Source organism: Arvicanthis niloticus, chromosome 4 (genome assembly GCF_011762505.2).
Source record: "Arvicanthis niloticus isolate mArvNil1 chromosome 4, mArvNil1.pat.X, whole genome shotgun sequence".
Taxonomy (NCBI): Eukaryota; Metazoa; Chordata; class Mammalia; order Rodentia; family Muridae; genus Arvicanthis; species Arvicanthis niloticus.
The window spans coordinates 61,852,440-61,877,846 of NC_047661.1; the positions used below are offsets into that span (position 1 = coordinate 61,852,440).

Genomic DNA, 25,407 nt, shown 5'->3' on the forward strand with positions numbered 1-25,407 from the left:
TCTGGCCCACAGACTGTAACTTGGTGATCCCTCTCTCTAAATAGCTGGGTAAATAAATGGAACCATTTGAACCAAGATGGAAGGACAGAGTGTCTTTTCATCTTCCCTACCTACTTCTCTCTTAAAAACTTCAGGTACATGGATCCAATGTGGATATGAATATTTTCCAGGAATAATAGTGGCATCACACTTGCTGGTCACGTATCCAACTCTTGAGCTCCATCCCAACAGTTTAGCTGGGGGTTCTCCCCCCCCCATCAGATCAGTGTATGTCCCTGTGTAAAATTCTAGCAAAGAACCTAGTGCATCACATGTTCTCACTGAGCGCTCTCCTCCTGACCTAGATCTCAGAACATGGATTGGTTTTGAATAACTTGAAAGTTAGTAGATTAAAAGATAATTGCAAATACACATTTATTTCTTTTATTAAAAAAAAAAAACGATGTGCAGTGAGAATTTTGGTGTCTTTAAAAACACAGAAATATAAGGGTGTTTTTATTTTTAATCCCAGGTATGAGATATGGGACTCCTTTAGATTGTCCATAGCAGCTGACTATGATTTGCCTCATGCTCTAGCAGGGGCATGGTTTTGACCTTTGCAGATAGTTTCTGCAAGTGTGTGGTATTTGGAATTTTGGAATTTATGTACTCTTCAGAGAGTATATAAATGCTACAGCTCTATTAGAAGGAAATGCTTGGCTGCTTGGTGGTTGGATGCTATTGTTTGTGGTTTTTGAGGTTTGTCAAGTAAACATGTCCAAAGAAATAAGAAGAAATTAGTTTGATCTTCCTGACAACAAAGATCAAACTTGTCCCAAGGAACTCAACACCCATAATCAGCAGGAAGTAGTTAACAATACAATCACCCCATTTCCCCTCTTCCTTTTTTTCTTTCCTACCTACTGTTAGGGTCTTGAAAGGGTGGAAGAAGAGGGGTGAAGAGTAGAAGAAAAGAAGAACCCACAAAGCAGTAAAAAGTCCAGTTACAATGATGACATTCTTTTTACATAATTATTCAAAAGAAGTACCTGTAATTATTTTCAGAATTTTTAGTTCCCTCAAAGTATGAACATAATAACTAGAAAAGGGTACTCAAAATGAAGATAATGATAAAAAGATTATGGGTTGAATCTGCCAGAAATATAGTGCTTCTTAAAATAAGTTCCTGTAATACATATTAGAATTTTTACATTGGCCTTGGAGGCTTGGCATGGTAATTTATGATAAATCCTTCGATTACTGGATGTGAACTCTGACTCTCAATGCTAACACTTCCTCTCCTGCTCAGCCTACCTATACTTTAAACATAACCCATCAACTGCCCATAAAATTCTCCCTTCTCTTGAACTGCACAATGCTCTCATTTCCAGAAAATGTGCTTGGCATGATTTTTATTAAGTTAAAAACAGCAATGAGAAAAAAGCTGCACTTATTGAAGACTGTCTAAGTGTTTAGTCTCATTAAATCACACAAGTGTAAACAAAGTAATTAGCATTCTTCATCTGTGACTGATGAAATTACACTAGGAAACAGATGTACAAGCATCAGTGCACTTGAAACCTCTGTGTGTCTTGGGTTTGCCAGAAACACAGGAGATATTCTTCCATTAAACCAGAGATTATTTTTATGTGTAATGTCAGCACTCACTTTAGAAACAGTGTGGTCACTTAATGAGGTTGGTGTAGAGCTGGAAAGAGGGGAGGTATGCTAAGGGGAAAACAAATAAAAGAAGAAGGTTAGTGACAAGGTCTTGGCAAACATTGATGTAGTGTGGTCTCAGAAACTTGGAGAGTTCCTTGCTGTGCCAAAAGCTGATGATTAAACAGCTCCCTCCCACAAATTACTAAATGTTTCTTCCTTTTCCTAGTGAGAGAGTGACTGCTGTGGTGAAGATAATAGACTTTCCCTAGGCTTATGCTAATAGCAAAGGTAATTTATTATTCAGGTAAGGAAACTCTTCCTAATAAACCCCAACATTAGGCAAATCATAAAAACTGGTTTCCACCACACCAAACACAAAATACCTCTTGTATACAGGGAATTGAAAGGCAGATTTTAAACTCAGTAGCGGCTCCAGGTTAAGTGCAGCTTAGGAACAAAGGCTCCCCCTGAAGGGCAAGCATCAGCTATGTCCAATGCTGACTGCAACATGTAAGGCTGGGACATGCCTGTGACAGAAGCCATGTACCTGCTTGAACATTGGGCCTCAAAGTTGAGGCTTATAAAACTAGTCAAAGGGGAGGAGGTATAAACAATAAAATTTCAATATCACGGTAGTTTGCAACTTCAATACAAATTTTAACTTTTTTAAGTAAAAGGAAGGACAACAGTAAATGTTCAGGTAGACTGAAAGACTAGTAGGGTTTAACCTTCAAAACTAGGGAAATATCACGTATGTACATTAGTGAGCTCTTCACCATTCTACAGTAGGAAATGAGTAGGAAATTTTTCTATGATCAGAAAAGCAAGAAAAACAAGTAGAAAACCTGGGGAACATGTCCAAGTTTCCCCAAGACTATTTTGTTGTTTGTGTGTTTGTTTTTAGGGTGACACAATTCAGTGTAAGGTGGACTTACAGTGTCTACACACTCCCTGGAAGGTTGCGGATGCGGCTGAGATCACTTTCACTCACATCTATTTGCCAGGCCACAGCTTTCTGGCTTGTTTCCATGAAGTGACTGAAACTCCCTTAAGTCAATGATGCTCACAGAACAATCCTCAAGATTCTCTTGCCTCTCAACAAATTTGAATTCTTCATTTATTTGTTTTTTTTTTTCCTTTACATAATTTTGAACCATGTCATCCTTAAAAAAAAAAAAAAAAAAATCACTGGATTTCCTTCTGCTCCATTTCTTCTGTTCCACAAATGTGGCTGCCTTGCCACCTGCCCGGCAGTCTTCAAGACACAGCGGCCCAGTGATAGCCAAAGGCACTCTGCTCTAATAGCACATATGCTCTATAGATAACATACATCTGGGACATCAATTCCCAGAGTCAGCGCTCAGTGCTGTAGGGATGCAAATCACAGACCAGATTCATTTATGAGGAGCATCTAGCTCAGCCATGTGAAAAGACTTTCAGAAAAAAAAAAATACATGCTTGCATATTAAGATGTCATGTTTAAGGACCTGAAGTGATTCTAGGCTGACCCAGGAGGATGTCTGGAAATGAGAACAAGGGAATAGAATGAAAGGTTAAATGAATAAGTCACCACACAGCAGGCTCCTATGACTAGGTAAAACAAGTAAAAATCCCAGTGAGATCTTCAACTCAGACAAAGGATCAAAAGTGTGAATAACTGACTGCCTTTCTAGAAGATTGTTGGAGATGCATAGTGGAAACTGGGTTAGAGTTACACAGGTAATAGGGCTGAGATGGACTGAATAGGAACTCTGAGGATGTTAACCAACTCTACAAGTGCTTTGGGTAGAAAACCCATAGGCCTCGGTCAAAAGAACATTCCTAGGACTGCAACCTAACAGCAGACACAGAAGGCTCTCTCTCTGCAGACCATAGAGTGCAACCAATACAGGAAATAGATCATTGACCTTGGTTATTTGATTATAATGATGTTCAGAATTGAGGTTTTGGTGCTCTATTATTCCTGGTGGTATTTTATAGCAGTTGGAGCACTTTAGTCCACCAGACAAATCTCTCTTATTTTTGAAACTTAAAATATAAGCTTGATACTTGGAAACCTAGGTCAGGAGAAGCAAAAATAAGTGCTGGGCTGGGTTATTCACCGAGGCCTTAATACCAAAGAAAATAAAGCAAAAAATATATCTTTAACATTAATCCAGTTTGCTTTTATCTAGTTTTCAAATAGACATTATGCATATGTATAATGTTAAATGTCTCAGAAGAACCCTAGTAGAGGAAAGTCTCTACATGAAGTTGTGCTCACAGGAGGTCACTGCTGATTCTTTTCTCTTAACTCAAACTGACCAAAGTCTACAGTTTATTCCTGTTGGGTGAGTTGCACTGAAATTTAACCCTTGTCTTTTAACTACGATTGTGTGCCTTTTAGAATTGTTATTGCATTTATTAAGACTCATAGATAATGTGAAGTCTCACAAAACCAAAACAAAATCAAGCCAAACCAAACAGAACATTTTTTCCAAGACATCTTACAGATGGATGCTCAGTTTCACAGTACTCAAGAGAGCTTTGCCAGATAGGAAGCATCCTGCTGCAGCAGCAAAGCTTCTTCCCTGGTCTATCAAATTCTACTCCTAACGGAGGAGCTGCTAGCCATTGATTGTGGCTGTGGAAAGGAGAGTCAGTTTTCTTCAGGGATGTTTCCCCTGAGGCTACTCACGGTAATGGCTGGTCCTACACAAAATGGATTCAGTGGGTTAAAAAGAGAGCACATAAAGTTAGAAGTAACAGTTTTTGTAGGGAGAAATTTGATAACAGGGCCAAAAAGAGTGGATATGATCGAAACATTGACACACGTATAAAATTCTTAAACAATAAAACCATCTCTGCTCTCAACAATGTATGATTGAAGTTTGCAAGTTAGGTAAAAGTCATATTTATTTAAGGGTACATATTCTAAGAGACCACTTTTGATTCTGACTTACATAATAAAATTGATGGAAGTCTCAAAATGAAAACAAATTCTTGATTATTAAACAATTGGAATAAATGATATGTTAAATAAAATAGAGATATTTATTTATATATTGGACTTTGATACCTCATGAAATACTGATGTATTTAGTTTCTTGATAATTACATATTTATCATCTTAACATCAATATTTCCTCCTCTTTTAAATTGTCTTTAGCTCAGAAGATCTGGGAATAGGCTTCTGGTGTCTTGACGTCACACACACACACACACACACACACACACACACACACACACACACTCATACTCTCATACTTACTTTGCCCATCTTCAACAGTGATGTTTTATATGTTGACAGGACAAAGGAATAAGGATATGGGCTTCACAAATACTGACAATCAGCATAGGATGGAGTTCATGATTTTGATTCATATTTAAGTAGGCCATGGGAGTCAGGCTCTGAGGCATCAAAATTAATGTGTCAGTTGAGGGCTTAGGTAATAGAAACATATTTTCCTCCACCTGTACAAACTCCAGTGTTTCCATTAAGGTATAAAGCAAACCTTACTTGAACATTCTCTATCAGGAAATAAGAATACTGATATTAATTATCATTTAAGTATGTTGTGAGTGTAAAGAAAGCAACAAGTGTGAAGTGGTTAGCGCTGTGCTCAGTGGTGAGGGCTGTGCTTTCTGTAGCTTGTGGTGACACGATACTGAACAATTTCATAACCTCGCACTAAGCTTCTGTTATTTCCCCCACTAAATGGAGAAGTGGTGATAAAATGCAGTTTATCTGAAGACTCAATACAGTACCCTACTTTCACTGTTTCCCACAGATATGCAGTTTTAAAATTAAAAAACAAAAATCCAACCTTATATTCAAGCTTCAAGAACAAAAGACACAATGTCACTTCCACTACTTATCCGGGACATTTCTTATTAGAGACATAAAATTATCAGGGTGGTTGCTAACTTTAGAGTAGCCCATATGAGTGGTGTGGGTACAGCCAACATAACCATGAAGTAGCATACCCTAAACTCTACCTAACCGCCATGCTAGCAATCATTATAAACTCTATTACTGACAAAAGTTTTATCTTCTCAGAAAGACTCAGTAATGTTTTATATCTGAAAAAACACTTTTAACCACTCAACAAAGCCTACTTAAGGGAAATCTGGGTTACATCAAGTGTTTATCGCCCCTCTTGGCTGAGGGTCAGCCCGCATGCCCCACTCTGTTTTTCCACGGTTCGCCGTGGCGTCTGGGAGCCCAAGGACAGACCACCGGCTCCCAGGTCAGCTGGGGACCCGGAGACCCCCCTCTCAAGAGCCCTGCCACCCCTCCCACCGCGGAACATCAGACTGAGTTCTCTCCCTACCCAGGGGTGCCCTGGCGGCTTCTCACAGCCCAGTGCCTGCCCTGTGCAGTGTGGAGTGAACTCAGTCAAAATTCCCACGCACTTTGCCTCTCTGATCCATGACAGACATGCAGGAACCCCAACTTTGCTCAACAAGAACCCACGCCCGTGCCCCCACGCGCAAGCTATCATTCCCCACATTCCTCCAATAATTTTTGTTACACACACACACACACACACACACACACACACACACATATATATATATATATATTCATAAATACATAAGCACGACCTGCTTAGTCTATACAATGTTTCTTGTATGTAGGCTTCCAGTGCTGACCATTTGCTATTGGGTAGCCAGTTAGTGTGTTCTTTCTTGCTGGTAGCATTCTTGGTTGTCTGTAGTTCTTTATGGAGGTTGGATACCTCATGGGATTTCTTCTACCCACTTCAGTATGTCTGTTGTTGTCCCTTTTCAGACTATTTTGGGCAGTCATATAGGTGAGCCTTTATGAGTATAGTTCTAATTTTAAGTAAACACAGAATCTCACATCAAACACCCCTTTCTCCGGCTCTTACTTTGAGAAATTAAAGTGCTGGTTCATCCACCTTGGATAAGTTTAGTCTGATCTACGTGGACTTGCTATGCCTAGGTCACTGTGTTACTCTTTTTGTCAAGAAGCTTGTGAAAAATTCCCACTGCTGTATTAAAAGAACCATGGGTGTTCCTGTTGTCCCTTATGTCAGGATCTTCTCTCTAATTAATATAAACAAGTACACAATTAATTTTGTTATCTTCTGGATGAATCTTGATCTCTTAATCTCATGTCACCCTTAGCTTCTTGTCAAAAATCATGGCCCTGGACAGGGAGAGAACTCAGTCTGATGGGGGGGGAGAGGGGCTTTTGGTTGGGGGGGTTCTCTGGGCCGATGGCTGATCTGGGAGCTGGAAGTCTGTCCTTGGGCTTCCAGACGCTGCTGGGAACCATGGAAGAACAGACTGGGGACATGCAGGCTGGCCCGCAGCTGAGAGGGGCGAAAGGGAGAGCTCTGGTGGTGCCCTGTGGGGTTAGGCTCTTGGTTCCTCACTCCCTTGGCAGAGTAGGCTAGGTAGCTTGCTTGAATCTGCAGTCCCTGTGGCTGGAATGCAGAAAAGTCCTCCAGGGGAGATTAAGCATGGTAGCTCGATGGTTGAGACCTTCTCCATGGTTCCCCATGGCAGGACCCAAAAAACACAAGGAAGTCCATGGTTTTATAAGCTTTATTTTCATGGCAGATAGTAGATGAATCTTGCTGTACCGGCACTTAGGTCAGAGCGGACCTGACTTAAATAAGGAGGGAGGAGGGATGAGGGTCTGGAAAAGGAATACATAATTGGCTACGCCCTCTGGCCTTTAGGTGACTCATTAATATGGAAATCTCTTGAGGCCCTGAGACCTGTAGTCATGCCCTCTACCGGTGGAGGGGCTGGTAGGGGCATTGCCCTATGGGACTGAATGGCGCAGATCAAATGAAGGTCTTAGACCACATGTTAGGTACCTGGAGTTTGGGAGTGCAGCGAAATATAGGCCAGTCCTCGCAGGCATGGAAACCTGTTGGGTCCCCCGCTGTTCCCAGCTAGCACTGTACCAAAAACCAAGCAAGCCATCCTTTCACAACCCCACAGAGAAAAAGAAACCATAAATTGGAAAGAGAGCAAGGAGAGGTGTATGGTAGGATTTGGCGGGAGAAAAAGAAAAGCAGGAATGGTGTAATTATATTATAATCTAAACAAAGTAGGCATGGTGGCTTAAATAATTATCAAATTGACTCATTTTTCCCTTTAGTTTCCTTAGCTTTTATATTTGACAACGCAAGCATACATGCTTAAATGCCACGTGACTTAAGAAGAAATCAGTTTTAAAGGTTCCTATATACTTTGTTTTTCTCATTTAATATTATCTGTGGTTTTTAAGTTTTGTGAAACTAGAATCTTAATGCAAATACAGTGTTCTAGATTTCCTTAAGGTCTGCAGCTGCCATTGAAGTCTATGATGCCCGTGAAACATGCTATTTCCTTCCCATTTTATAGGTTATCATCTAAGGAACAAACAGTCTGCTCCCTGTGTTTTAAAACATTTTGAAAAGCTTTTTGCAAAGTTTAACCTGTCACTGAGCAGTCAGTTAATGTAGCTAATATTAATAAATGTATTAATATTAAACTATCAACTCTAAATAATATGTAGAACAAAACACTAACAATAAAAATTATAAAATGTAAGTAAAATTTAGCTGGGTCAGAGCCTGTAGGAAACCTCTCAGAAACAAGGTTGAACACAGGTTGTTATACATTCATTTAAATTCAGTCAAAATTTAGAGACTGTTAAAATATTGATTTTCTTTCATATTCCTCAAATACGAATGCGAATGATGCACACTCATGCTAACTTCCTTAATGGGCTATGTATGTTAGAAACATCACTTTCAGGCACTGAGCAATGGGAAAAGTGGAAAAGCAGCTGGTAACATGTAGACTTCGAGCAACAGTGTGAAGGTAACTAGGTTTAGACACAAAGACTTTGGCAAAGGACCACAAAAGAACTGCCCACCGGATGCAGGAATGAAGTTGTGGGGAAAAGGCAGGAAAGGATGGCTGCTAGAGATAGCCTGAAATTGATGTAGACATACCATGGCAGCTGAGGTCTGAGGACCACAGTGGCTCTGGGTCTCTGTCTGAAAAGATAACTAGGACAGTAATAGGAAGGGGTCACAGAAAGAGCACAGGAGGTCCAAATGGCTGCCACATTGTGCTTTTGTTTTAGTGGCTTTTGACTGTTAGCAGACTATTTAGGGAGAAGTGTATTCAAATATGGGAGAGCTCCTTTCAAGAGCAACATACTGGAGACTTTAACCTGTGACACACACCCCCGCCTCCCGTTAATGGAAGCCAGTGAACCCAGGACTTTAATTCAAAACCCAAGTGGGACACCCAGAGAATGAAAATGACTAAATTTAGACTCTGGGACAGATCGTGTTTAAGGACTGAAGAAGAATGTTATGATTAAGACACAGAAGTAGCAATTAGCAAAGTATGATGGGAATGAACACAGAGGGTGAGATGAGTTCAAAAAGAGGGAGATGTGGCAAGAGGGAAGGCGTCTGAGGGCATCCTTAGCATTTCAGACTGGAAAGAAATTCATGAAGCTTAAACAGAAAATTGAGGAGCCATAGTGGAGTGGGGCGAAAAGAAATGGAATTGAGATACTGATATGGATACTAACAGTGATACCGACACTGTTATGAGTGAGCACTTGGTTGGCAGACAGCAAATTCAAATGAAAATATTTTTAGGACAGAAAGTCTCTTCCACTTGTCCACAGTCATTATAAATGAAAACAATTACTACATAGTACAAAGCTAACTTTGACAATGTAATGTAATGTCACTGATTCTGGTCAAGTTAAAGAAGATCACGAAATACTCTTATCTCTACCTCTAACAGTGAGAACAAACACTGAGTAGTTTTTCCACCCCCACCCCCATCATCAGGAGCAAAGGAAGAATGACTCCTCTTACTACTTCTAACTCAGCAATATTGTCGGGCTAGGGCCATTAAATTGTGTTAAGAAGAAACACGCATAGAATATCTGGATTTAATGTCCATGGAGAATTAATCACGGAATAATTAGGAAATGATCTATGAAGCAAAGGTGGGATCAAGAAGAAAATGGAGTGAGAGTTGAGATCCACACAGCTGATAGAGAAAAGTATACTACAACTTCAATGCTAAGAGTAACCACTGGGAAATGTTTACTTTGAAACATTATCAAGTCAATGCATACAAATATTGCACATTAAGTCTAACCAAAGATTAGAATGGTTGACACCGCAATACCTACAAATGTTGATAAAAAAATATTAGAGAAAGCATCAAGAACTAGAGATCTTTTTACATATCATTGATACCTTTTTAAAAATATTAAGAGATGAATTTTTCTTAATTTGCTCCTTAGATTGATGGTGATTATTGTGAAAATTCCAGGCAGCTCTTCAGTAGAACCTGCCAAGATGATACTAACACTAAATGGAAGACACAGATTAGCTGAATTAATATTAGGATGAAACTCAAAGCATTGGGACTCACATGTAATTGAAGATTCAAATGAGTATTGCATGTTTGTTTTCTCAAAGCTCAACTGCTCACCCCTATTCTCATGAGCATACATCTAGGTCCTACTAAGTTGTCTATATTTGCTAATGCCTTTCAAAAAACTTACAATAATGCTGGAATACTCTAGAGAGCTAAGAGTCTGTTATAGATGTACATACTTACCGTTACAGCTATCCTAGTATTCCTGGGGCAGGGAGATTGAGATACACCTGGCAGGTACAGTAAGACTCTGCTCTAGAGAACAGAAGAGCAAGAAATAAAGAAGAAAGAAAGAAAAAAGAGGCTAAGAGGAGAAAAAGGAAATGGGGATGGAAGAGAAGGGAGAAGAGGAGAAGTGGGAGATACAAAAGAATGCATTTGGTTTGGGTTTAAAGGGGATAATATAAAGATCAAACATATCAGAGAAATAGACAGAATAGTCAAGAGAGCATTATAATTATCATGTCAATCAAAGTTTCCAGGCATTACGATAAGTAACATTTTCTTAATAAATAAAACTGAAACAACTAGAAATTAACACAGGAAAGGAGATCTTTTCTAATACTTTACAGTAACAAAAATTAAATATAATGCACCAGAAACTTACATGTAATTGTTTAAAACATAAAACTACTTAACGAAAACATAAAAGAAATACTTTGTGGCCATGCACAAGGCAAACAGCATTGTTCTCTGGAATATGACACTAAGTTACCTAAAGGATAGACAGACAGACAGCCAGGAGCAACACATCCATCAGTAAGAGCTGACTCTTGAGTATACAAAGCATTACAGCTCAGTAACAAAACTGGTGATTCACATTAAAAATGGGCAAGCACTTTCTCACATGTAGAATATTATAAGCCAGGAAAAATACACTAAGCTGCCTAAAAGTTGTGTGTGTGTGTGTGTGTGTGTGTGTGTGTGTGTGTCTATGTTGTGTTGCATTAATGGTGATCAAACTCAGGACCTCATAAATGATCTACCACAAGCATAACTTGTTTTCATTTTACTTATTTTTAGTTTGAGTTTCACTAAGTTATCGATGCTAAGTTATTGAAGTCACTTGGCAACCCCGGCAGGCCTTGAACTGGAAACCTCGAAGTGCAGCCTCCTCTTCAGCTGGGATCATATACCTGTGCCACCAAATCTAGATGCAGTGTGAAAATAATAATGGTTTTTACAATGTGGAATAAATAACATACCCATGTGCTGCTGATGGGAAAATGGTACAAGAACATAAGTTTGGCATTTTTATAAAAATTTAAACATTCCCTATGACATGATGTATTTTTACAATTTTGCATGTTTATTCAAAAGATATGAACGTATATTTAAATATAGATGTATATGTAAATGTTCAGACAAGCTTTATTTGTGGTTTTGGCTGAGCCATCTCTTCAGCCCTCCAGCTTTCTTTGCAAGAAGGAAAAATTGAAAGTAATTCTAATGTCCATCACTGAGTAAATGCATAAATGAAACACTGTGAAGACACACATGAATAACAATATCACTCCAAGGATGCACACAAGACCGAATAGACACATTTCAAAATCATTATTGTGATCATTGGCATATGAGAGGACAAACTGTAAAATTGTTTTTATATAAAACAGGAAAATTAAAACAAATCTGCAAAAACATAAGGCAGAATTCTAGCTGCCTGAAACAGAGGCAGTGGGAAGGATGACTTGAGAAACTACCTAAGAAAACTGTCAAGGTGCAGGAAGGATCTGTTATCTTGATTTTAGCCATTACTTCACAGGTATATCTAGCCGTATGCACAGGTTATTATACATACATTTTGTATTATGAAGCTATTCGCAACAATAACAAATCCCAGAACTCAAGAACTCAAAGAAATATGTGACCCACTGATCACAGGGTAGCAGGCTGCTTCCTGGCCCCCACTCCTCACAGCAACCTCCTGCCCCTGATCAAGGCAGCAGAAAAGCGCTGGCATGTGAGTGGGCTCTGCAGGACACATGAAGCATTCTGGTCTAAACTATTTTCTTTGCAATACACTGATCTTAAATGTCTTTAGTAGCGACATTTTCTCTGAGTACCGGGAAGCTTTCCAGATGCTATGACATATAATGACATCATCATTCTAACAGCGTTTATGGCTGTGTTAAATTTCCTGCGTCAGGTCTAGTGTATGCATTAGAGATTAACACAATTCATCCTCAGAGGATGCACACACATGTCCAAATGGACAGATTTCAAAATCATTATTGTGAGTGAATGCCACCATGCACAGGAGAGGATAAACTGTAAAACTAATTTTATGTAAAATATGCAAACTACAACAGAAGTTCTCTTCCTCTTCGTCTTGGTTATGTTTTCACATTCTTTAATCGTTTAATAGTCATTAACTAATGCTTATTAGTATCTATTAACATGAATATTTCATAATCCTGGAATTTTCTTGTACTTACATGTAAACACAAGAGACATTATTGTTTTGGGGAATTTCCAGATCATTTTAACGTTTCCAAATTTAGGTTTTTCACTTAAAGCAGTATCTTCATGTTTAATATTTATTTGGATTTAAAGAGAATCTATTTATCTATTTCTTATAATGAAGGTTGTATTTTGACTTAGAAAGAAGAGACTGAAAATGCCCTCAATCTAAAGTCCAAGCACCTCTATCTGCCATGACTGGTGACTTCATAACACTTTAAATTCCTATAGGACAACAATAGCTTAATCAGTGTAGCTCCTTGGTACTGAGTAATGGATCATGTCTCCATGAAAATCTGTAATTTTCAATACATTTACAGTTTCCAGTGGACTAACGTGTTGCATGACAAAGCTGGATGACATCAGGCAAGTGGGATGGGATGTTTAGGGAGCATGGCAGTTTAGGGTGCTGAGATCTTCATAGCCTACACTTCACAGTGACTTTCAAAAATTAGCATACTGTAATTTGAGCATCATACCAGGAATGTATGAAACTACAATATATGATAGTACACACTAAAATACTCTTTTCATGTATGTATCAGGAAACAGTTTATTTTTTATATACTTCCAAGAAAATGATCTTTATTTGTTCAATAATAAAATCCTTTTAATTTTTTCTTTTGATTTCAAATAATCAAATAACATGATTGTGGATATTTTTTTTTTTTTACCAAATTTATACTTACTATCTATTTAGAAATTAGATGTTCTACGTTTATATTTCCCTAACCTGTGGGTGATGCTATCATGTGAATTAAGTGCCACGGTAACTCAGTGTGTCTGCATGCATCACCTTCACACATGGTGCCTCTTTCACCTTTATAGCAGACATTTTCTCAAAGCCTGGGACTTCACCACATCATCCATTATTCAAGATCTGTCTTTGATGACATCTCTACCTATGCTTCCCTTAGAATCTCCCACCAATCCCATCAATCATACATTCTTTCATTATTACCCATTTGTTCAGTCATCCACAGGCCTCACCAATACTTGTCAGTCAGCCATTGTTACATTCTTGGGAACTGAGTTTTAGAAATTTAGACCAAAACCCTGGACCATACCCGTAAGGCAAAGGTTGCGTATAGAGATTGAGGCCACACAGATTCAGCCCAAGTTATGTCATGACAGGTTGTGATGGTGACATCAGAAGCTTGCATCAACACGTTCATGTCACATTGGAGATCTCTTTCTGAAAGCATCCGTGAGCAGAGCTTATGGGCTTATGTAATACAAGTAGGAGACAGGGGAGTAGAGAAATCAAGAGAAGATTTTCCAGCATAAAATATTTGAAGTGGGCCAAATACAGAGACGTAGAAAGAAAGAAAGATGTGATTAAAACACACAGCTGAGGAAATTGGTTTGAAGAAAGAGAACAAACAAGGCAAGCCAGCGGGGATAGCAGTGTGGCCTTAGCAGCTTAACCTTTTGAGCAGGTGGACTTTAATTCCATTTAACCTGGTGCTAAATGCGTGGCATGTTGAGATTTGTGTTCCTTTGAACCAAGTGTCATTTATCAAGGAGGGTTCATGAAACTATAGCCATATAAAATATACTGTGTGAAACTTGACTAGGAAACAGCAGCTAATAATTTCTACTATGAATTAAAACACCTTCCATGATATCATAGAAGTACCTAATCTGGCGTATTCTGGTTTCAGATAATCAAACCTTCAAACTGCTGGTGAGGAACAATGTCCTAGCCATTCCCAATAACGAAGACAATTGCTAGGCAGCACCAAAATAAAGTTATTTTTCTGACTGCCTTCCTCCTGTGTGCGCATTGCGTTGTTTCCCCACACACCCTATCTGGGCCTGCCTTTCTTCCTATGCCCCCACATGCTGGATAGTTCATTTATTTTTGTTCATTAACTTTCCTTTAATTTTAGCAGTCTTTGACCACATGTCATGTTCTTGATTGTAATTGCTCCAAGGCAAGCAAAGAAGTGCTGGATAAAAGTTTTCCTGTGGAAGCCTGGAGGCACATTCACAAAGACAACATCAATCCAAAGGAAGCTAAGGCTAAGGGGTACAGAAACTGGGTGAAGGGGAGCAACCCCAATGTCTGGACTTGCTCTTGGCCATGCCTACAAGTGAGCTGAAGGCAGTAAGAGGTTGAAGCCAAATGGAACACATAACCTTATGATGGAGGAGGATGGGGAAAAGAAGATCCAGGGGCTTCAGTTAGGATGGGTTGCTTTTCAAGTAAGATGCAAACTCTATCAGGAAATACCACCACTCTCGCCCAGACACTACAATGTTTAACGTAGGGCAGCACATCTAGGGCATTAGAATTACTCTAAAGCCATTCACTAAAAAAAGACTCAGAAATAGATCCTGTGCCACATTCAATTACTACTTGGCATCCATGTGGGCAAGGAGGCATGCCACCTATAATTAGTTATGGCCAATCTTTCAAGACATTTTGAAATGTCTTAAAGAATCCTACTCTATGCCAATCACACTTACAAATGTATACAGCCAATCTGGTATAAAAATATATTGTTTTAAGTTAGTTACAGTGGAATGTTCTAGTGCTTGAGAAACACAGGCTTGAGTTTAAGCCAGCTTGAGTTATAGAGTGGATTGGAGGCTAGCCTGGGCAACTTAGTGATGTTCCATCTCCAGTGAGAATAGAACAAAAGGGACACTGTGTAGGCAGACTTAAATTTTATCATGACTTTATTGCATCTATCCAAATCTCCTTCCCTGCCATGTGTACAACCTTCTAAATACTTTATACAAGCAGATACTTTTATGATGCTTCATAACAAATACACAACTACATAGATTACCTCTGCAAATGAAATATTGAAATTCCTTGGTCAATGCTATATGAACTCAGTATTCTAATCCCATTGATTGATAGGGAAACAGTTTAAGAGATTTCTCAGATTCCTGAAATCGTCAATACTCTCAGACAAAATTTTTACATGCTGTTATTTTTTTTTACTATGTATACATACATATCTATGATAACATTCAATTTCTAAATTGAATAGAGCAAGAGATAGGAAACATGTTATAATAAAATCTATAATGATAAACTGCCATAGAAGTCATAGAAAACTTAAGGATTGTTTATTTCTGGAATATTCTATTTAATATTTTTTAGAAATCAGAACTACAGAAATCAAAACCAAAGGTAAGAAGACTACTATGTATTTAACTGCTTCTAAGAAAGCATTTCTGAAGCTGCATTTTTAATGACTGACAACTGAGACTAAGCAGCTAACAATTTGTGTGTGTGTGTGTGTGTGTGTGTGTATTTAGACTAGAAAAGTAAACATCCTGATGCAATCATTCAGAATTCAAGTTGAGGATTTTACTATTATGAAGACACACAACATCAGGCAAGGCTTGAATGTTTGCCTCCCCACCACTTAGTCCCAGCATGATGGTATTTGTACTTAGGGATCTTTGGAATCCTTCATGGATGAAAGATTTGCAATCTATGACCATTTCTTACAGAATGGTAAGAGAACTGAAACAGAATGTAAAGATACCAGATAATATTATGATGAATTCCCAAAGTAATTTAGAACAGTGAAGAGTAGAAATGAATTATGAATGTGTAGTCAAAACTGATATGCATACCTTAACACCCATCCCCCAACTTTAAAAAAGCATAGCCCAGTTCAACATGACCTAATGAAGCAAATACTCTGCCTAGCATCCTGGTCTTATGATCTAATCCCTTATCTTAAGTGCCTTGCACAAACAGTACTCTGAGATAATCTCGTGGCTCCAAGTAGGCTAAATCATGGCACACATTTTACTCTGTGCTTATAAGACATTCAGCACTTCTCCTAAGTGTCTGTGCACAAAATGGGGACTTAGGTTAACATCCCCTACCCAAACCATCCTAATGGGGAAAAGACGATTCCAAATACAATTATAATATCGTAAGAGAATGGACAGGAAAAGTACAGGGTGTTGTGAAAACGTGTAAGGAGACATTCAATTCAGAACCGGACAACAGGAAAGCTGAATCTGTAAAGCACAAGTCTCTGTGGCTCTTCCAATAGTAGAGCACGAAGAAGCATAAACACCAGAGCAGAGTAAGCAGCAATGCTTTCTAGTAACGATGGGCTTCTCCCAGGCAGTGGGGCACAGTTGTAGCTACTCTAAGAACTGAGGCATGAGCTAGGGCTACGTTAGTCAGACCTTGTTTCAAAAAAAATAAGCTGTGATTTGCAAATTGTCTGTGCTACTCCCCTGCTACCTTATGATACCTGCTATGATACCTTGATCATGCCCACTCGCCTGCTCCCCGTAGTGCCTTTTGCCTAGTCCTCGGCCTGGCACACCCCAGTACTCTAAAATATAAGCCCTGTGGGTCCTGTGGAACCCAATCCCCTGGCCTTGTCCTGGTTTGTCCTTGGAATTTGTTCCTCAGTTTTTCCAGTGCAGAGCTGTCTCCTTTCTCAGTTCTTTAGAACCCATTAAAACTGTCACGTACATATCAGGTTGCTCGCTAAGGGCTGACATGTATAATTTGGAGACTATTTCTTGCTTTTGCTAGCTGCCATTTGCAGACTTTAAATTCCTTCCAATCAAGGACTGTGTCATCAACGTGGTTGTGCCTCCCCAGTGACAAGTATAATCTGTAATAAACTTTATTGAGCGAAGAACAAAAGAGCGGCTGGTCCTCCAAGAAGGGCACCATAAATTACAAAGCATGAACCGAAACGAAGCTTTTAAAACTTACAATAACAAAAATTGTCTTTTGATTCCTGTTACTGATGGCTAGACAAAGCAGTGATGCTGACATTTTTATTAGATGTGGGAAAAGTGTTCTGCCTTCAAGGAGACAAAGAAGGTCAAATGGTCCCACATCCTCAGACAGTCTGTGTGACTCTAGACTCCATGTCACGGCTGTTAATATTGAGACAAAAGGTAGAATAAGAAATATAGTATTTGGGTTATACAATGTGATAAAACCTTCTAAGCGAGTTTAAGTCCAAAGAAAAGGAAAAAAAAATTACACTAGAGAGTACCAACAGGATTTGTGGGTAAGATAATGAAATTGTCCATATATCTGATACATTGATAATGAAATTGTCAATGTATTTTTAAAAATACAATGGTGGTGCATTTGGATCAGGGCAAGTGTGATCATAACACCGGAATCTGAGGCAGGGGGATCATGACTTGCAAGTCACTAGTTCTGATATAGCGCACTATATCAGAAAGTCATGTCTCAATATAGGAAAGGGGAGAAGGAGGAAGGAAAACATGGAGAAAACAAGAACAAAGTAGCAGAGAACAAGGAATCCAGCCAGGGCCTGTACTTTCAAAATAGAGTATTTAACAGATTCTGACCCAGAGAGCTCAACATTAACACTAGGTGTGATTCCAAAACAATTCTTAAAAACATACTATTGAAGCACTAAAATGTGACATGTTGTTAACAGGTCATTCTAATTGAACCCAGTGTTACTGCTTTTGGTTTTTTGATAAAGTTACTTATTATCAATTCTGCTAAAAATGGAAACAGATTCCAGCCAGAAATATGATCAGGTTTGTCCATCCTTGTAAACTCTTAGATCATTCAAAGAATACATACTCTATGAAAAGAAAGTAACCTGTAAGATTGCCTTGAAAGAAGATCAACTCAATGATGACCCTGAAACAGGAAGAAGGGTCTAGGACCATGTTAATGGTCCTTCCTACTCTTAATTCTATAGTTAGTTGGATAAACTATATACTGATAAAGTCTGTTAATGCCTCTATGGAGAAAAAAAATGTTCAATCTTTATTATCAAATTGGAATACAAAGAGACTCTAGCATTTCTTTTGACCTATCAAAGGAAAACCCGCTTAAATGAGCCTTACAATAATTTGTCAAAAGTAACCTCAATCGTTCTAACTGAAATTCAGAAATATGATATTCCAGCTGCTAAGTATGTTGTTTCATTCTTAAATTAAACCAGGTATAGTAGCAACCCACCTTTAATACAAGCCCTGGGTATTTCGAAGCAGGAGCATTGAGAGTTCAAGGCCATAGTGAGGCCAAATCAAGCAGCCAGACATAAAATTGGGGGAAAGTATAATGTATTCGTAAAAGAATATGCAAAAGAGATGTGAGAATCAGTACTATAGTAAGAATGTGAAATGAAATATGAGAGAGAGAAACAAAGGAAAAATAGAGGAAGGAAGAAAGGAAAGGAAAGAGAAATGGAGACAGATACATGGACTTACAGTACAGCATCCTGTGGAGATGAACCAGTGCACTGACAGCATTACCACAATCTTCACGTGTGTGCGTGTGTGTGTGTGTGTGTGTGTGTGTGTGTGTGTGCTCAGCTGTGAGAACCACACTTACTGCGAAGCCAAAAGTTCATTCAAAGGAGAAATTTCTCTATAATGATGATTCCCGCCCCCCATCAATATGAATGAATGGAAATCACTGAATACTATCTAAGAAATTACAAGAGTTGTTATGTGTAAAAGAATTTTCCTCAAAAGGCAAAAGTAAAGAAATACTAAAAATTAATAATGTGTCATTTGGTGCAAGAAAAGAGTCTTTATGTTCAAAACTGGCCTACCAAACAAAGACCAACTCAAAGGAGCCTTATAATAATTTGTCAAAAGTGACCTCAATATTTCTAACTGAAATTAGGAGATATAATCACTTGCTAAGAAACAAGGCTGAGGGTTTTCTGAATAGACTAAGAAAAATGATAAAAGTCTAGAATGTATACTGTGTATAGATAATAGGTACAGAATAAATTAAGAAGAAAATCTAACTTCAAAGCCTTGTCAACATTTAAAAAAAAAATCAATGATCCCCATTAAGTATCCACGGATTTACAGGCAAAGCAGGTTAGTTGGTGGTCTAACAATAGAGGCAGCTGAATTACTTCTCTAGCTGCATCCACAGCAAGGAAGGCCTGAAAACAGACATTTGACGGAAGTTGACAGAGTATGTTGGGTCTTTTGGGAAAGATTTGGGAGTGGAGCAAAGTTGGAATTGGAGTCTAATATGTGTTGGTAAAAATAGGAAACCTTTAAAAAAAGAAGAAGAAGAAATGGGAAAGAAAGATAATAAAAAGTTTTAAGTTAGTAAAGCTTTTGGAAGGACAGGAGGATTTGCTCAAAAAAAAAAAAAAAAAAAAAAAAAAAAAAAAAAAACTATGGATCTCTAAAGATTATTTAGTTGAGGCTTAAAATGGTGAGAACCACGGGAGACTCTGAACTTAATGGTCCTTTAAGAGGGTAGAGGAGGTTAAGGTCAAGGCTAAATATAGTCACATTAGTAGATGCTGAGTGAAGCCCTGACCAGGAAAACTGGGAAGCAGCGTGTAAATCCTCTGTGAGTCTGGATTATAAGGAAGAGGAAAGGCTCAGAAGGTCAATGCACGGTGACAGCAGAGACGAGTAACAAGCACGATGGCTGAAAGTGCAACTGGTGACAGAAATGATAAATCAGGTGGTTCTGAACATGCAGAGCAGCCTATAATAAAAGCACAGAAGGAAACCAGCATGGTCATGCTCATAACAATCTACCCAAGTGCTCCCAAAACAAGTACTGTGCTCTGCATGGTGTTCTTGAATAATATAACCTTAGGCATGAGACACAAAACACCTTAACTCAGTACCAGCAAATCGTAGCTCATTAGATACCTACTGTGTGCCATGCAAGCTTTTCTGAATCCAGTGATAGAGAGCTGGGATTGGCCAGAGATGCAGATATTGAAACAGATATGTTCAGTGTTATGTAGCAAAATGGAAAGGGTAACAAAGCTAAGGTGGCCGTAGGTTGAAAGTGGGAGTTTACCTACCTTCCTTTCAACTATCATCTCTTGTTGACTTCTTGCTAATCCTTACTATGGAGGAGTAGTTGGTAAGTGAGTCAGAGCTAGCTTCCATTTTATAAAAAGAAAGGTCTATTTTAACAAAACATTAATATTAGATAAAAAGCATGCCAGTCAAGGAAGCTTAGGAACCACAGGCACAAGCTAGAGGAAGTGAAAGCCTGCTGACCTAGACTAACAGCTAATAAAAAAGAAAATAAATAAAGAAAAAATAAAATAAAATAAAATAAAATATACATATGTGTATATATACATATATTTATTTATATAAACACACACACACATATATATATATACATATAAAGTATTTCTGAAATATTCTGAAGAAAGATAAAAGAATAAGAAAGCTCATGAGATGGCTCAGTAGGCAAAGGTTCTTGATGCAACAGCTGAGATTGTGAGTTTGATCCCTGGATTCACATAGTAGGAGACGACCTGAAGGGTATCCTCTGGCTTCCACATGCATGCCATGTTATGAACATGCCCATACATGCACATGCCTATGTACATGCACACACCCACAAAATAGACAAGTGAAAATAGAAATTGTAAAGAAAACGTGGAATCAGCTAGCATGCAGGATGGACAAGAAAGCAACCCAGCCTCCACTAAATTGAACGATTCCAAAATGTACAGGTTCAACAAAGGAACTCAAGGTTGCTAAAAGCTCTTGTGACATGGTAAGAGGGTGACAGCTAAAGAAACTACTGCCCAGATATTCAACAGAGGCTGACCTAGACAGCCTGGAAAGAACAGTCACTGTCATTATGGACGCCTAGAATGAGAGACAATCCCTTCCACAAATGTGCAGAAACATACTAAATAGGATGACTAAGGAAAGTCTCTCGGGTAAATAGTTCTAATCACGTGACATAAAAATAGTTCCGTAAAAGTTGGATATCCTACCAGAGCAAAGGAAAAACAAACAATTTCCCTATGCATCTGACATTGAAAGTAATTCTAACACACCATTTACTACAATTCCACCTGCCCCCCATCAATAACAGATTTTTTTTCCAAATATTACTCTAACTTCCTATTTCCTGTCACTTAAGGAGACTCATTCTTAAAGCTAATTTGGTGTTTATTTCTTAAAGATTCACTAGAGACTTGGGAGAACATACCATGCTATCTTAAATTAACTTATAGACAAAATCAATATTCTCCCCTCCCCCAGCCACACAGTAACTAGAACTAGCAAAAGGAAATAAGAGAATTCATGTTTCTTTCATGGTTTCGGACACAATCCAGTGTTACATGGTTTCAACTGTTCAGTAAAAGAGGTGTCTTAAGTCTGAAAATATCCAATCCGTGACAACTTATTGAAATTCTAATCCTCTAAGTATTCTACTGATTTATTACTCATAACAGCATAATTTGGTGTCATCACTTAAGCTTGTAGGGACGTCTACACATTAAAACAAAGTTTCAGGATGTCTTGAAACAAGATTTCCTAATAAGCCATTGTTATGAGACACCCGCATTAAGTACTGTGAACTGTTTCCCATTGCTGGATATAAATCATATTTCCTTCCTCATGCTCAAACGGTGGAAGATAATCATGTATTTTACCTCAGCGTCTGTGATGGGCTCTTTACGAGGCTGTTTCCGTGTCATGCATTACAAGACACCATAGCAAGCAAAACTACTTTATATTTCAGTGAGAAAAAATGTATTTCTATTTTCTGTCATAAACTGGGAAGATCTTACTGTGCAAGTAGAATCAAAATCTACCCATCGAGGCACCACACACTTCTATTATGTAAATGTCACAGAACTAAGCTTGCTAAGCGATAAGTTTAATAGTGTACTTATAAGTCTATTTCATATGAATTTTCTTTTTTATTGGTTTATTCAGGATACAGAGCAGGGGATTTCATTATGACCTTTTTGTGTACATGTATGTGTATACTATACATTGTACAGAGTTGCCCCCTGCCCTTCCCATTTGTGGGTCTCTTCTTTCCCCAAAATGGTTTCTCCTTGTGTTTTCACATCTTTATAGATCCAGTTGTCCTTCTTGGTTTTCAATTCCTCATCTCTTTGGCTCCCTCCCTCCCTTCTCACAGTCGTTTAATTCATATGCATATGAAACTCTAGATTCTGCATCTGAGATGGTCTGTTGTCTGTCTTATGGATGTCCACTTCCATTCATTTCCATGAAGATGTCATAATTCTATTCTACACTACAGAGGAGCAAATGTGTAAATACCCACCATGCACGCATCCCGCATGGTCTTTATCCATTCACGTGTGGCTAGGCACTAGACTGGCTCCATATCTTGGCTCCAGGGTCTAGTAATTATCTCTGTGGTGGGCTGACACAAACTCTCTCATGTATATACCTGAAGGAGTAGAGCTCGATCGTGTGGTCTTTCTATTTTTAGATATTTTGAGGAACCTCCATTGTGATGTCCACAGTAGCTTCCCAAGTTTACACTTCCCCAAGTAGTTTATACAAAGACCTCGCCCTCCACCACCTCACCAGCATTTGAAATGTTTAAGTATTGTAGCACGACTTTTGAAGTCTTCTGCTAGTCTGTGTCCACACAGTGTGCACACAGGCAAAGATTTGGACCAGAAAGTGTTCGGCTTACAGGTTTTAACTTCCATCGTTATTTTGCTACGGGGTTCTAAATGTCTCTGCACTGCCGCGGAGTTTATTCCATCTCCCTAAAAATGTAACAGCTCAGATATTTGGATACAGTTTCTGAGACTACAAGACTCCTCAAATAAATCTATGGACCAGACCACTTAATAATTGATAAAAAAGCAAAGTTCTAGAGCTGTGTTATCCTCCTTCGCCACCCTTGATTACTGCCACTCTGCATAAAAGAGTACCTGACATGATCCTTTCTAAAGGGGGAAAACCTCGCCAGTCTAGAAAAAACAGCAGATTGCTCTTTCATTACGAACAAAAATTCAGAACTGTTTATCTGTAAGTGTCTTTAAGAGCATGCAACAGAAAGGTGAACGCTACTCCTACTAGTCCTGGTGCTAGTCTGAATATAGACAAGAATTATGTGGGGGCCGATGATAAGGAACGGTTTCATAAGAAACCATTATGAAAATTTAAATGTAGGTAATATCTATCTTCCTTTAATCCGAGCAATATGTTGGAAACCAAGATGCATCCAATCACTTCTGTGAGAGAGCTGGACAACCATTTGATTTACCTCAGAAGATGTAAAAAGAAGATTTTTAAATGCAAAACTAAGGAACAACTTTGTGAATCCCAGAGAGCAAAAGAAAGACTCAGGAAACCCAAACACTGGAATCATGTGACCACATTGTGATGCAGCCCCTCACACAAAAGTCACTTAGAGACAACACTGAGGACCAGGGGCAGGCTGTCCATTCAGGCCCAGGAGAATGTTGTGATGCCTGGCTATTGCCTTACAATGTATGAGTCAATAACCAGAGAACTGCTTAGGGGTAGTCAGGCTCACCGGGCATTCAGGCACTTTGCTGTGGTCCCAGCAGCAGCTGGAACTTTGCAGTTTGCATACTCTGGGGCTTTGAGCAGCTCATCCATCCTCAGGAGAGGAAAGCCCTCATGGGGGCCACAAGCTGGACTCTGTAGGTCCCAGCGTCCCTGCATTGCTCCCGAATGAAGGAGACCATCCAGATGCTCAGGGTTGGCGGCCTGGAGTAAGAGACAGTCGCCCACGCCTTGCACGTCCCCATTGAGGGCCCACAGAGCCCAACAGAGCTGCTCTCGCACCCTTCCTGCGATCCCTCCCGGAGTCCCTTCCTGGCTTCTCCTCAGCGTGGGAACGGTGATCTTGTTTCCCAGGGATGAACAAGATCCCAGGAGGGTGTGGGAAAGGATTTAGCCAAGCCTCGGCAGAGGGCCCTATGCCCTGGAAGTCCTGGCCAGCGAGGGCACAGCTATCATTTACTCAGTGGCTTCCAGACCTAGGGACCGCAGTTCGCGACCTCCTGGAGCTGCCAAACACACCCTGCAGATCACGACTGAATCACAGATGAAGGGCGGCGGCGCTGGCGATGGACCTAGAGGTGACGCTGGAGTCCCACCTGTCGGTCCCCAGTGTGTTCACCCAGGGCACTCAAGGCCACCCGGCGCATACTCTGGTCAACCTGCGCTAGAGGCGCGGCGGGACCCACGGAAGACCCCCAGAGCGGGTTCCCACCATGCTGCAAACACTCACTTCTCGCCTTTGTTTTTCCCTGTGGTGACCCAAAGAATTTTCGCCCGTCTCTTCTCTACTGCACAGGACTTCTTTCTACGTTTCCGTTCCATGCCTCATCCCCCTTCTCCACTCCCCAAACAGTAGAAATGCAAGCAGCTAAGGAAACCCACCATGATGCGGTCACGGGAGACCAGGAGCATCCGGCCGCAGGTGTCTTCCCTCTGCTGGCTCCCCAGGCTGTGCACCGCTGCTCTTCGCCTTGGGGTCCGGCTGGCAGGCACTGGAGGAGGACTGCTTGGAAGGCTGTGTGTGAGAAACCCCGCTGCTCCGAGTCCCTCCCACTCCTCCCAGGCTCAGCTAGAGAACTGAATCGTGCTCCCCGCCCAATCGCCATCCTCCAAACCACCAAAGCCGGACACACACACACACACACAGCAGGGAAGAGGACAAGGAAGAGAAAACAAAGGAGAGACTCTAGGAAAAGTTGGCACATTAAAAACAAAAACATTTTCTCTAGTATAAGCTGGTGGAGAACCACTGTAGTTTCTGTAATTTGAAACTCCAACCCTTGTGGAGAGGTTTCTTTCTCCTGGGTTGGCTTTGGTGACCTGGTTTTTTAGGTTTGAGGCTAATCTACTTCTTTCCAAGGTAATTTTGTGGTCACAAAAATATTATTTCTTTTGAGTAAGGTCTTGGCTCGATTTGGTTCACTTCACTCAGCCCTATTTGCTGTTAATACATGTGTGTGTGCATAACTGTTCTTTTATTTTTTTAAATCATCTTTCATACACACGCACACATGCACACACACACACACACACACACACACACACACACAGTCCAGTTACTCTTGGTGTCTTTTCAATACTTCAAGATCAAGAATGCTGAGACAACGAGTTCTC

At 39.6% G+C, this 25,407-nt stretch overlaps 1 protein-coding gene across 2 annotated transcripts in view; it reads right to left on the reverse strand.

Moving 5' to 3' along the window:
- Nucleotides 1–24,932, reverse strand: part of Gucy1a1 (guanylate cyclase 1 soluble subunit alpha 1) — a 55,005-nt gene extending 30,073 nt beyond the window's left edge. Inside the window, exon 1 of one of the 2 annotated variants that reach the window (XM_034500507.2) lies at nt 24,676–24,932. The gene's annotated coding sequence lies outside the window, so the exon portion shown is untranslated. Of the gene's footprint in view, nt 1–1,647; nt 1,708–24,675 lie in introns of those variants that run through there. The other variant, XM_076932575.1, reaches the window with a different exon arrangement.
- Nucleotides 24,933–25,407: the final 475 nt, after the last annotated feature.